We start from the raw sequence: 11,896 nt of genomic DNA, 5'->3' as shown, positions 1-11,896 counted from the left end.
AATCAAGTGACCGATTCAATTTTTTATTGAGGTAAATTATTACTAAATTCAAGAGTGCATTTTATGTATAGTGAATAATATTGAATTACATATTTTGCTTTATTATTTAGAGTTCAAATTATAATTCTAAATTTATTGGTAGCTGAAATTATAGGTCCATAGCCTTTCATCACCGTGCTTCTCATATAATTAAGCACTAGAATGGACATATATAAATGTAAATCTATGATCATCATTAGTAATATATTTATGCATCACCATTTTTAAATTTTATATTCAGAAGATAAATGAGACTCATATATTTCTATATTAAAAAATAAGATAGATTGATGTAACGTCATGAGTGATCATTGAATTACATCAAATCTTCTAAATTAAAAAACATTAAGAATAAGAAATTGTGATTATGTCATATAATTTCATTTTATATTTTTAAATACATGACTTCATGATAAACTACGGAAAACCGTGCTTATGAAAAAGATGACTTTTTATAATAGAGAATTAAGTCTACATGAAATTGATGATGATGATACATAATTCCTTCTATGAGAGGATGGAAAAGACTATGTATTGACGAAGAATGCTGTTCTCATGTCTCTTCTTGAAGAGATAATTGTGTTATAGAACCACAAAATTAATTCAAAAGAACGTGCCTCATCAATAATTGATTTTGATGTTGCCCACCTCAGTAATGAACTTTTGTGGGGTGATAAGAGAGATAGGCTTACGATTCAATCAACGTCTTCCGGACAAAGAAGAACTCAAATCTCGATCAACAATTCGGTAACAGTTTCTTCATTCATTTATAAAATTATTATAAGACAGAATTATATAAATGTCTTAATTTAATTTTCTAATCATGTTTTTTATTTCCGCATTTTATATTATGATATATTTATTCCAACAAATCCAGCATAAATCATGTGTCCAAACAGCTCCTTTGTGCAATATGATATCAAACAAATTTGATTTGGTACATTTCATATGAATATATTTTATTTCTATATTGCTACTTGATAGTTCTATAGGGATAAACTACATGAGACATTGTTCTATGTGGTTGTCACACTTATTATTTATTTAGCATGGGCCAATGTTATATATGAGGCATATAGCTACATTAGGATTTTGTTATGGCAATGCTCGATCTATTACTATATTCTAGTCTATTAAGGTTCCAAGAAGTATTTCTTTTTTATTTTCTTTCTCTTTTTTATTATATTTATTTTATTCTTCTATAAATAATGCAACACATGTAGGCAACTCATTCATTAATGCAAGTTCAAGTGCAGAAGAAGCTTAGCTATGAAGCATCCATAAAGACATGCATCATTTAGTTGTTAGGTTTTATAAATTCTTGCAAGCATAAAATGTTTATGAAGCATCCGTAAAGACTTTCCAATTTATAAAGAAACTTTTCTTTTTTCTAAAACATTCTTGGTGTGATATATCATTAATCACACAAATATGAGGACCTCTTTCAACTCTTGGCTTAAACCTTATGATATGTTTGTACTTTATCTGAATATTATATATCTTAATTGGATAAGGTGTCATTTGAAATTTTTTTAATGATGAAAAATTGGAAATTCACCTCTATAATCATGTTTGCAATCATAAGTTCATTATGCAATCTTAGAATCAACTTATTATGAGAATGAATCCAATGATCTAATCAATAAAATAATTATATTGCAAAAACATTAAATTGAAACTAATATCATTGTTTGATTTTAGCAATTTATAGCTCAAGTGTGTTATAGATATTCAAAATCAAAGATCTTGGATGTATAATCGACTGTCATTATATAAAAGTTACGGATTTGCAGCGGACTTTACGATGGATTATTTTTTTGTAAAAAATGGCAATGGATTTGTGATGGAAATCTTTAACGATTTTTTGCAACAAATTTGAGGTGGAATTTTTTCCACAAATAAAATTGCGGCAGAATTTTTGCTCAAATTTGAGGTGGAAATTGCCGTCAGAAATTCGCCGCTATCAAAGTTATAATATAAATAAATAAATAAAAGTCTATGTTGTATTTTGTCTCCATAGCCGAGTGGAGATGGGGGTTGGTTTTGCAAGAGGAGCAGGTTCGAGTTCCTGGCAGGTCATATGGCTCGAACATTCCAGTCTGGCAGTAGGTGATATGAGAGCAGGTAGCTAGTCCGGCACAAGCAGCGGGCACACGAGAGGGGGCTGGCGATTTGGCATGGGCAGAGGGCAGAAGCTCATGCCTAGGATTGACAAATTTTGAGAAATGCAAAACGACTCGCCTATGAAACATGTTCACACTCATTAGGAGGATAGATAATGATCGCTCTTGATTGAAGATAATGTATGGGCGACCTCGATAGTACTTTGCGCTGGCAAGATTATATAACGAGAAGGATGCATAATAAATAAAATCGAGCTTCTAATGCTAGGCGCTTGGATATTTCCCTCCATATTGGGGCTCAGTTTCACATACTCAACACATGCGAAGATTGGTAGGAATTTTAATATATTTTAATAATTTATTTGATTATGCATGCTAATCTAAGTATATTATAGCAAGAGATGCTGGGTATAGAATCCATATATATTGAGTTACACAGTCACACCCACAAGCACATAAATGACCAGTAATGGCTGGATGAGTAAGTGAGGAGGGCTTAAGTATATAAGGTTACACTACTTGGAGATATATTATAAGTGATGATTATATAATGATTAATTTTATGTTATATTTTTTAGGATGAGTATACATGGCTTCGAGAGTTTGTCTGTAGCTAGTTAGGGATAATGTCAGGGTTTCATAGATATTTTTGACTACTCCAGTAAGTTGCACGCGGTTGGAAGAATGTAAAAGAGATGAGTATATGGATTAGGCTTGTAGGCCTATGCATATAAGGGACAATCCTCTTATGCCTCCAACTACTTCGCAAATAGCAATGAAAGTTTATATACTCTATTTGCGGCTAACCTGATCACAAAGCTAAAACATGTCTTGAAATCCTAATTGGGCATGCACAAGTAGATATTGGATGAGCTTCTGAGATTTAGAGAGCATATTAGTGGAAATTAGTCTACGCTTGTATCGGTCAAGCAAGAGAGTGAGGATATAGATTTTAATTAGATTACCTTGGCTTTTTAAAGCATTTTTTATGTATAAGAACTATCATTATCATACTAGTCTTATATTATAGTAGAATAATTTCGAATAGTTTATGTGATATATTTATTATAGCAGTATTGTTAGTAGTGTTTGTTGATATATTATCATTATTTATTATTACATTAAAACTGCTTGGATTGTGATTATTGAAAAGCTAATAATTTATGTAACACTATAGGAAAATCTGCAATTACCGGTGGACAAAATACATCGGTACCGTTAAAATTTCGATGAAAACATCACGTTTCCATTGCATTTTCATCAAATTTCCATACGACGATAATTTACACTTCGGTAAAAATTTTCGAAGTAAATAATATGTCGAAAATCTTTCTAGCATACTTTCCGGAATACAACGAGTAGAAAATTAGATGGTAGTTACGTTGCTTCATCTTCACTTATTATGGTGTTAAATATGTCGGAATTATCAGCGTAAAAATACGTCGATAATTCTAGTGGAATAAACATCGTTAAATATGTCAAAAATAAAAACGATGGAGATAACCGACGCATTTTCTGTCGGAAAGGCCAGCGTATAAATACGCTAGAAATCAGTACTGAATTCATTGTATCATTATTTCTTGTGGATTACTAATGTTTTATCCGCCAAAACCTATATCAACCAGACAACAATTAGATTTCCATACCAGCAGATTACAATTACAAATATTTAAAAATAACTACTCAACAACACATATTTCCATAACATATAGATTTCTAAAACTTCACCAAATATTAAAAATAACTACTGATAATCATAAGCATCACAAAATATTCAAAAATATCACTAAATATTCAAAAATATCACAAATTGTTCATTAACATCAACAAATATTCTTAAAATTCACCAAATATTCAAAAACAAAAAAAAACTTCATATGAAATTGAAAAAACTAAACAACTACTCTTAATATGTCGTCTCATCCTTCAATGAAGCTACCTCCTTTCAACTCAACTGCTCCCTCATTTTTTGCATTTCATCCAACAACTGATTATGTTGCGCCTACATCTACATCTGTATTTGTGCCTACAACTGCACTTGTCAATCAGCATATGATTTCCTTACTTGTTCTAGCTCTTCTTGAAGGGCAGTTATCTATTGACTATATAAGAACTCCTGTGAGCTTGCTGCGAAGCTGGATCCACTAGAGGCCATCCCCTTGTATATTTGGGCTTACAAACCTAATCTTAAACCCTCCCATGTTGTATTCCTCTTACCGACGATAATATGCGTTACTCAGAATACTCTACAGAGTCGCTTGAAGAACCCTCACCTGCTACAGCCTGGCTCTCTCGAAGACGTGTATACTCCTCTAATGAAAGTTAATAAAAATTTAAGTAATTTATTTAGACATAAAATAAAAATTATTAAACACATACACTTACATAGGATTTTCTTGCTCACTCATCAACATATTGAGTTACACAGTCACACCCACAAGCACATAAATGACCAGTAATGGCTGGATGAGTAAGTGAGGAGGCTTAAGTATATAAGGTTACACTACTTGGAGATATGTTATAAGTGATGATTATATAATGATTAATTTTATGTTATATTTTTTAGGATGACTATACATGGCTTCGAGAGTTTATCTGTAGCTAGTAAGGGATAATGTCAGGGTTTCATAGATATTTTTGACTACTCCAGTAAGTTGCATGCGGTTGGAAGAATGTAAAAGAGATGAGTATATGGATTAGGCTTGTAGGCCTATGCATATAAGGGACAATCCTCTTATGCCTCCAACTACTTCGCAAATAGCAATGAGAGTTTATATACTCTATATGCGGCTAACCAGATCACAAAGCTAAAACACGTCTTGAAATCCTAATTGGGCATGCACAAGTAGATATTGGATGAGCTTCTGAGATTTAGAGAGCATATTAGTGGAAATTAGTCTACGCTTGTATCGGTCAAGCAAGAGAGTGAGGATATAGATTTTAATTAGATTACCTTGGCTTTTTAAAGCATTTTTTATGTATAAGAACTATCATTATCATACTAGTCTTATATTATAGTAGAATAATTGGGAATAGTTTATGTGATATATTTATTATAGCAGTATTGTTAGTAGTGTTTGTTGATATATTATCATTATTTATAATTACATTAAAACTGATTGGATTGTGATTATTGAAAAGCTAATAATTTATGTAACACTATAGGAAAATCTGCAATTACCGGTGGACAAAATACGTCGGTACCGTTAAAATTTCGATGAAAACATCACGTTTCCATTTCATTTTCATCAGATTTCCATATGACGATAATTTACACGTCGGTAAAAATTTTTCGAAGTAAATAATATGTTGAAAATCTTTCTAGCATACTTTCCGGAATACAACCAGTAGAAAATTAGATGGTAGTTACGTTGCTTCATCTTCACTTATTATGGTGTTAAATATGCAGGAATTATCAGCGTAAAAATACGTCGATAATTCTAGTGGAATAAACATCGCTAAATATGTCGAAAATAAAAACGATGGAGATAACCGGCGCATTTTCTATCGGAAAGGCCAGCGTATAAATACGCTAGAAATCAGTACTGAATTCATTGTATCATCATTTCTTGTGGATTACTGACGTTTTATCCGCCAAAACCTATATCAACCAGACAACAATTAGATTTCCATACCAGCAGATTACAATTACAAATATTTAAAAATAACTACTCAACAACACATATTTCCATAACATATAGATTTCTAAAACTTCACCAAATATTCAAAATAACTACTCATAATCATAAGCATCACAAAATATTCAAAAATATCACTAAATATTCAAAAATATCACAAATTGTTCATTAACATCAACAAATATTCTTAAAAATCACCAAATATTCAAAAAAAAAAAAAAAAAAAACTTCATATGAAATTGAAAAAACTAAACAACTACTCTTAATATGTTGTCTCATCCTTCAATGAAGCTACCTCCTTTCCACTCAACTACTCCCTCATTTTTTGCATTTCATCCAACAACTGATTATGTTTCGCCTACATCTACATCTTTATTTGTGCCTACTACTGCACTTGTCAATCATCATATGATTTCCTTACTTGTTCTAGCTCTTCTTGAAGGGCAGTTATCTATTGACTATATAAGAACTCCTGTGAACTTGCTGCGAAGCTGGATCCACTAGAGGCAATCCCCTTGTATATTTGGGCTTACAAACCTAATCTTAAACCCTCCCATGTTGCATTCCTCTTACCGACGATAATATGCGTTACTCAGAATACTCTACAGAGTCGCTAGAAGAACCCTCACCTGCTATAGCCTGGCTCTCTCGAAGACGTGTATACTTCTCTAATGAAAGTTAATAAAAATTTAAGTAATTTATTTAGACATAAAATAAAAATTATTAAACACATATACTTACATAGGATTTTCTTGCTCACTCATCAACATATTGTTAGTCCTCCTATCGCTTATGGGTGTGACTATGTAATTCCACAGGAGTTGATTCTCTACCCAGCATCTCTTTTTGTAATAGAATTTCATTAATATTATTATTAAATAAAATTTTTAAAAACTTTTAAAATTCCTTACCAAACGTCGCCTATGCTCAGTATGTGGAACTTGCAATGACGGCATGCAATCTCTGATAAATCATCTTTAAAGTATAACATGCATCCATTGACACAACAATCTATTTTTGTGTATATCAAACTTAAGTTTGGAAATTAACTTCTTTTTTCGATATAGATCTTTAAGAATTATATTATATGTCGAGTTAGTTTCCTTTAGGAGTCCAACAATTTAATTAAAATATTTACGAGCAATATTATATTCTACCTTGATGCTTAATATCTTCACATCAATGGATAACTCTGAGTGAGTGGTGCACCCCTTCCTTATTGGTTATTGGGAAGCATGCATTAAATCATAAAAATTCTATGATTCTTTATTTGGTAACTCTTTTATATATTGTTCTGATTGTGTTTCAGTTGCATCTTGAACTAATTTCTCAAGATTTGGTTGAATATTTTCTTCCTCAGCTATATTACTACTTGTAGATGGACCGCATCGAGAATCAAAATTTGGCTCGTACTCACCATGAGAAGTCCAATATCAATATTGTGGCATGAACCCTCTATGATACAGATCAACAATTACATCATATGGTCTTAAGTGCACTTGATTTTTATGTTTAAAATATGGACATCAAAATATTCCATCTGATATAAAATTGGGTAGTAGTTTCGCTGTTTGAATGAAAATGTTCACCCCATTAATGAATTCATCTGTTAATGTCTTTCGTCCTTACGGCAATCTACTATATATCAAACTTCTTTGAATTCTAATATTCATAACATAACCTACAAATAATATGGAGCTATTAGATATTGTTTGAAAAATCTTTTAAAGAGAAATAGATAAATTTCAATGTGCCTTTTATCTATTTTTTAAAGATATTTCCAAAAACAATAATAACAACAATATCAAGACTTTGTCCACCTACGTGGGATCAGTTACATGAATACTTTTTCTCCATTGTGTTCTTTTAAAAGTCAAATTATCATTTAAATCTAATAAAGATGATGGTGATAAAAGGATAGTTAATGGATTATAATGATTTTGTGACAATGGTTAGATAAAGATTATTGGCAGATGTAAGTCGAGCAATAGATGTTAGATAATGTTTTTTTTTTTTTAGAACACGAAACCCCATAATCTGAATAGATGTTAGATAATGTAAGTAAGGAGATGGCAATACTTAACATTGGTCATCAACATCAAATATCAATTAAAGCCCTACAATTATTTTTAGACCTTTGTGATCTCTCCAAAATCAAGTTAGGTCTCTTTCATGAGATATGAAATTTTTATAAATTCATCTTAAATATGGTTCTTCAACCTCTGTGGGCTTATAATCCTCCATCCATCATATATTGACAACTTGACTACGATCCTTCTGACTTCCATCGCCCATCTACTCTTCTTTTAACCACAACCACTTAATTATGTTCTTCCTATAATTATCACCATTTTATTTGCCCAAACCATCTAAGGTGACTCTCTCTAATCTTATCTTCCAATGGAGCTACTCCACCTTATCACATATATGCTCATTTTGGAACCTATCTCTAAGGGTAAATCCACTCATCCACTTGAGTATCCTCATCTCTACAAAACTATGAACAATAGATCCAAGATATCTAAAACATGTACTCTTATTAATGACTTGCTCACCCAAAGTCATAATCCCCTCAATAGGATGAGGACTTCAACTCCCTCTCTAGTCATATCAACATGAATAATATCATTAATAAAAAGCATACTTCATGGTACATTCTCTTACAAATGTCTAGTGAAAAAAATACATGAAAAAATAAAATCTTACAATGGATTATCCTAAAAATAGTGGCTGAAGTCGGCGACAGAGGTGGAGAACATCAGCAAACTAGGTCGAAGTCCATTGGGTGAAGGGTCAGTCTCAGTAGCAGCTACATTTCGGCTGAGGCAATGGAGAAAGAGCTGAAAGAAGGGAAACGACATCAGAAAAAAGCATACACTAAGGTGTTCCGCTGGTATCTAGTGAGAAAATCATTCTATGCAAATGTCTAGTGAGAAACCGCATCAGAAAAAAGCATACACTAAAGCACAATCTCCCCAATATTTTATGCAAATGTCTAGTGAGAAAATCAACAAAAAAAATAAAAAACTTATGGTGGATTATCCTTAAAACAGCGGCGTTTCGTCGATGATTGAGGCGATGAGCATTTGCAAAGTCCATGGAATTAAGTCAATTTGGTGACGGACGGTCTCGACAGCGGCGATGTTCGACTGGGCCGACGCTAGGGCGACGGAGGCGAGCAGAAACCCTAAACGAAATGGAGGAATGAAATAATAAGGCATACATGCTCAGGAGAGAAATAGGGTTTCAACCGACGGTTTATCTGGCGGATAAGCCGTCAGAATTGTTTCCGTCGTCTTTTTCAACGGTAACATTTCATTTTGTTTAAAATAACCGGCATAATATTCGTCGATTAGTATGTCGGAAATTACCGGCGTAAAATACACTGCATTATACTATGTGCTTACAGATTATGATGTCTATAACGAAAAAAAATTAGTCGGACATTTACTGATGTAAGATACGCCAGTAAATCCGCCATAATATTATTGTCGCTTAAAACAACGGTAAAAATGCTGTAGTTTCCGACGTATATATATCCGTCAGAAGTTCCGATGGTAATTGTGTGTTTTCCTATAGTGTAAGGTGCTCTTTTTAGTTTATGTTACAGTTTTTTGATGAATTTATGGCAAAAATTCCATTGCAAATAAAGATATGATGCAATTTCAAATGGTTTATGCAAAATAAAATTGTTACAATTTATTACAGATTTGCGGTGAAAATGCCGCTACAAATCCGCCATAAATTATGTAGATTTTTCTTCAACAATACCATTATAAATTATAGAGAATTGTTTTTTCCACAATATTGCCACAAAATAGTATTGCATTCCCACTACAAATAATGATGGATCTGTGGCAAATAGCTATAAAGAATGCATCATTTTTGTAGTTTAAATTAGTCGCAAAAAAATTTGCAATGGATTGTGTTCGACAAAAATGTTTTTTTTTGTCCTACTGTTAGCGTCAGAATATATTCCGCTGCAAATCATATTTAGCGAAGGATTTTGCTTGTTTTTGCAGTGAGTTTGTTAACCAAAAATGTCCGACTTTCTGTAGTGAGTGACAAATGATGAGTGTAGTCATGCCAAAAGATATGTGACAAATGTAGTCATGTCAATTGACAAGTAACGAGTGAAGTTATGTTGAATGATGAGTGGTAAGTGTATTCTAACCAAGTTACAGTTATGATTGTAGATTTTCCAAGATATGAGTCATCTTTGATTAACCTTTAACTAGTGTACTTATAACCTTTCTCACCTCAATGCAATATTATTCTTGAGGTTGATGGTATATTGGGATATACATTTAGTCCTCTAAATCACATGCATCTTTAGGAAATGGTTTGTAGTAAAAAAAGAGAATTAATTAAAAAAGATTTGTTGAGTAAATAATATTTTAACAATTTTCTAGTTTAAAGCATATTTTCAGTTAAAAAATTTACTTTTACTACAAAATTTTTAAGAAATTTTTATTTAAAAGTGTTTAAAAAAATCTATTATGACAAAAATAATTTGGTATTAAATAATTTGCACTTATTCTACCTCCTACTAGCTATTCAAGCTTTCACGAAAGATGATTTCCTATATATTAGCTATTTATGCTTAAAAATGGATTCGTTTTTCAGTAAGGGTAAGAAGTGTGGTTGCTGATGTTAAAGATTTCTCTTATAAAATAATCAATTATCATGATAATTTGAAGACTTGTATATGATTTCATGAAAGACCTAATGAGATAGAAGCATTTTCTTCAGCAGGTCCAAAATTAAATGCAAACAAATTTGTTAATTCAAAATATGATGGTTTTAAGAAGAGAAATAAGAAGACGTCAAGATAGTTACTTCTGCAAGGGAAGATGTAAATTTAGATTCTTCTACAAGGAAAGATGTCATTTTAGTTTATTCTGCAAATTAAGACATCAATTTTTTCTTCTTCCGAAAGGGAAGATGTCCATGTGTCTAGCAAAATTATAGATTCTATAAATGTTTGTGTTAATGTTGCTGAAGACGTTCCTCAATATTCCAGTTGGAAAAATTCTTCAAATTTGATGAATGGACCTATCAATGTTTTGAGAAAACCCCCTAATATTAAAATAGTTAATCCTGAAAATTTTATAGAGATGTCAGACGACGGTGTTTTTGTTAAATTGCATTCTGATAATGAAAAGGCAAATATTTTCAGACTTCCTAATTCTTTGGTTATTAAGGTGATTGGTAACTCTATTCCATATTCTTTGATTAGTATAGAATTAAGGAAACAATGGAGTAAGTTGGTTCTTTTCACCTTACTAATTTAGGAATAGAATGGTTGCCTTGTTCATTTCATTCTTTTGAAGCCAAAGTAGTGTTTAGTGGGGACTGTGGCTTCTAGGAGGGAATATTATTGGTATGGAGAGTTGGAAAACTGATTTCTCACCATTATTTAGGAAGGATTTGTTTTTTCCTGTGTAGATCTATTTGCCTGATCAATTCCCTTTATGTTGTGGGGATGATATTTGATGCGCTGACAAAAAATTATCTTGATCGGGCGCGAATCTCGATGCAAAATCAAGTTGGAAACTTTTAAAATTAAAATTGTAACCATCCGAACTCCGATTTAAGAAAACTTACAGTCGAACTGAGCGTCTCGGAAATACAAATCTAACGACACCAAATTCGACTCAATCCGACCCCAAATGAGTTCAAATCAAGGACCCGAAGCGCTGTTCGAAGGTTCAAACTGCAATTTGAGTTACCAAACGGTCTCCGATTTTGACGAGCTTATACTCAAATCGAACGGCTCGACAAGACGAAACCAACGAGCCCAAGATCGCCGAATTCAGACGTCACTAATGCCTCCACATGTCCAACAAATGGTGCACGATCGAAGGGTTCACTATCGGCCGTCCATTCAAACCACTCCCTATTCGCCCTTGAAATCACACCTATTTACGGGTCATGCCACTGCAGAAAATCTATAAATAGAGCCCTCATTCTTCACAAGAGGGAATCCAAGCAAGAGAGAGAAGAAGAGAAGAGAATGAAGAAAAGAAGGAAGAAGGTCCTCCTCGATAGCCGCCGGACCATCGCAGGACCACCGCCGGACCACCGCAGGAACCT

The sequence above is a fragment of the Dendrobium catenatum genome, unplaced genomic scaffold (assembly GCF_001605985.2).
Source record: "Dendrobium catenatum unplaced genomic scaffold, ASM160598v2 fragScaff_scaffold_1021, whole genome shotgun sequence".
NCBI classification, from domain to species: Eukaryota; Viridiplantae; Streptophyta; class Magnoliopsida; order Asparagales; family Orchidaceae; genus Dendrobium; species Dendrobium catenatum.
Note: the sequence above shows the minus strand (reverse complement) of the source record.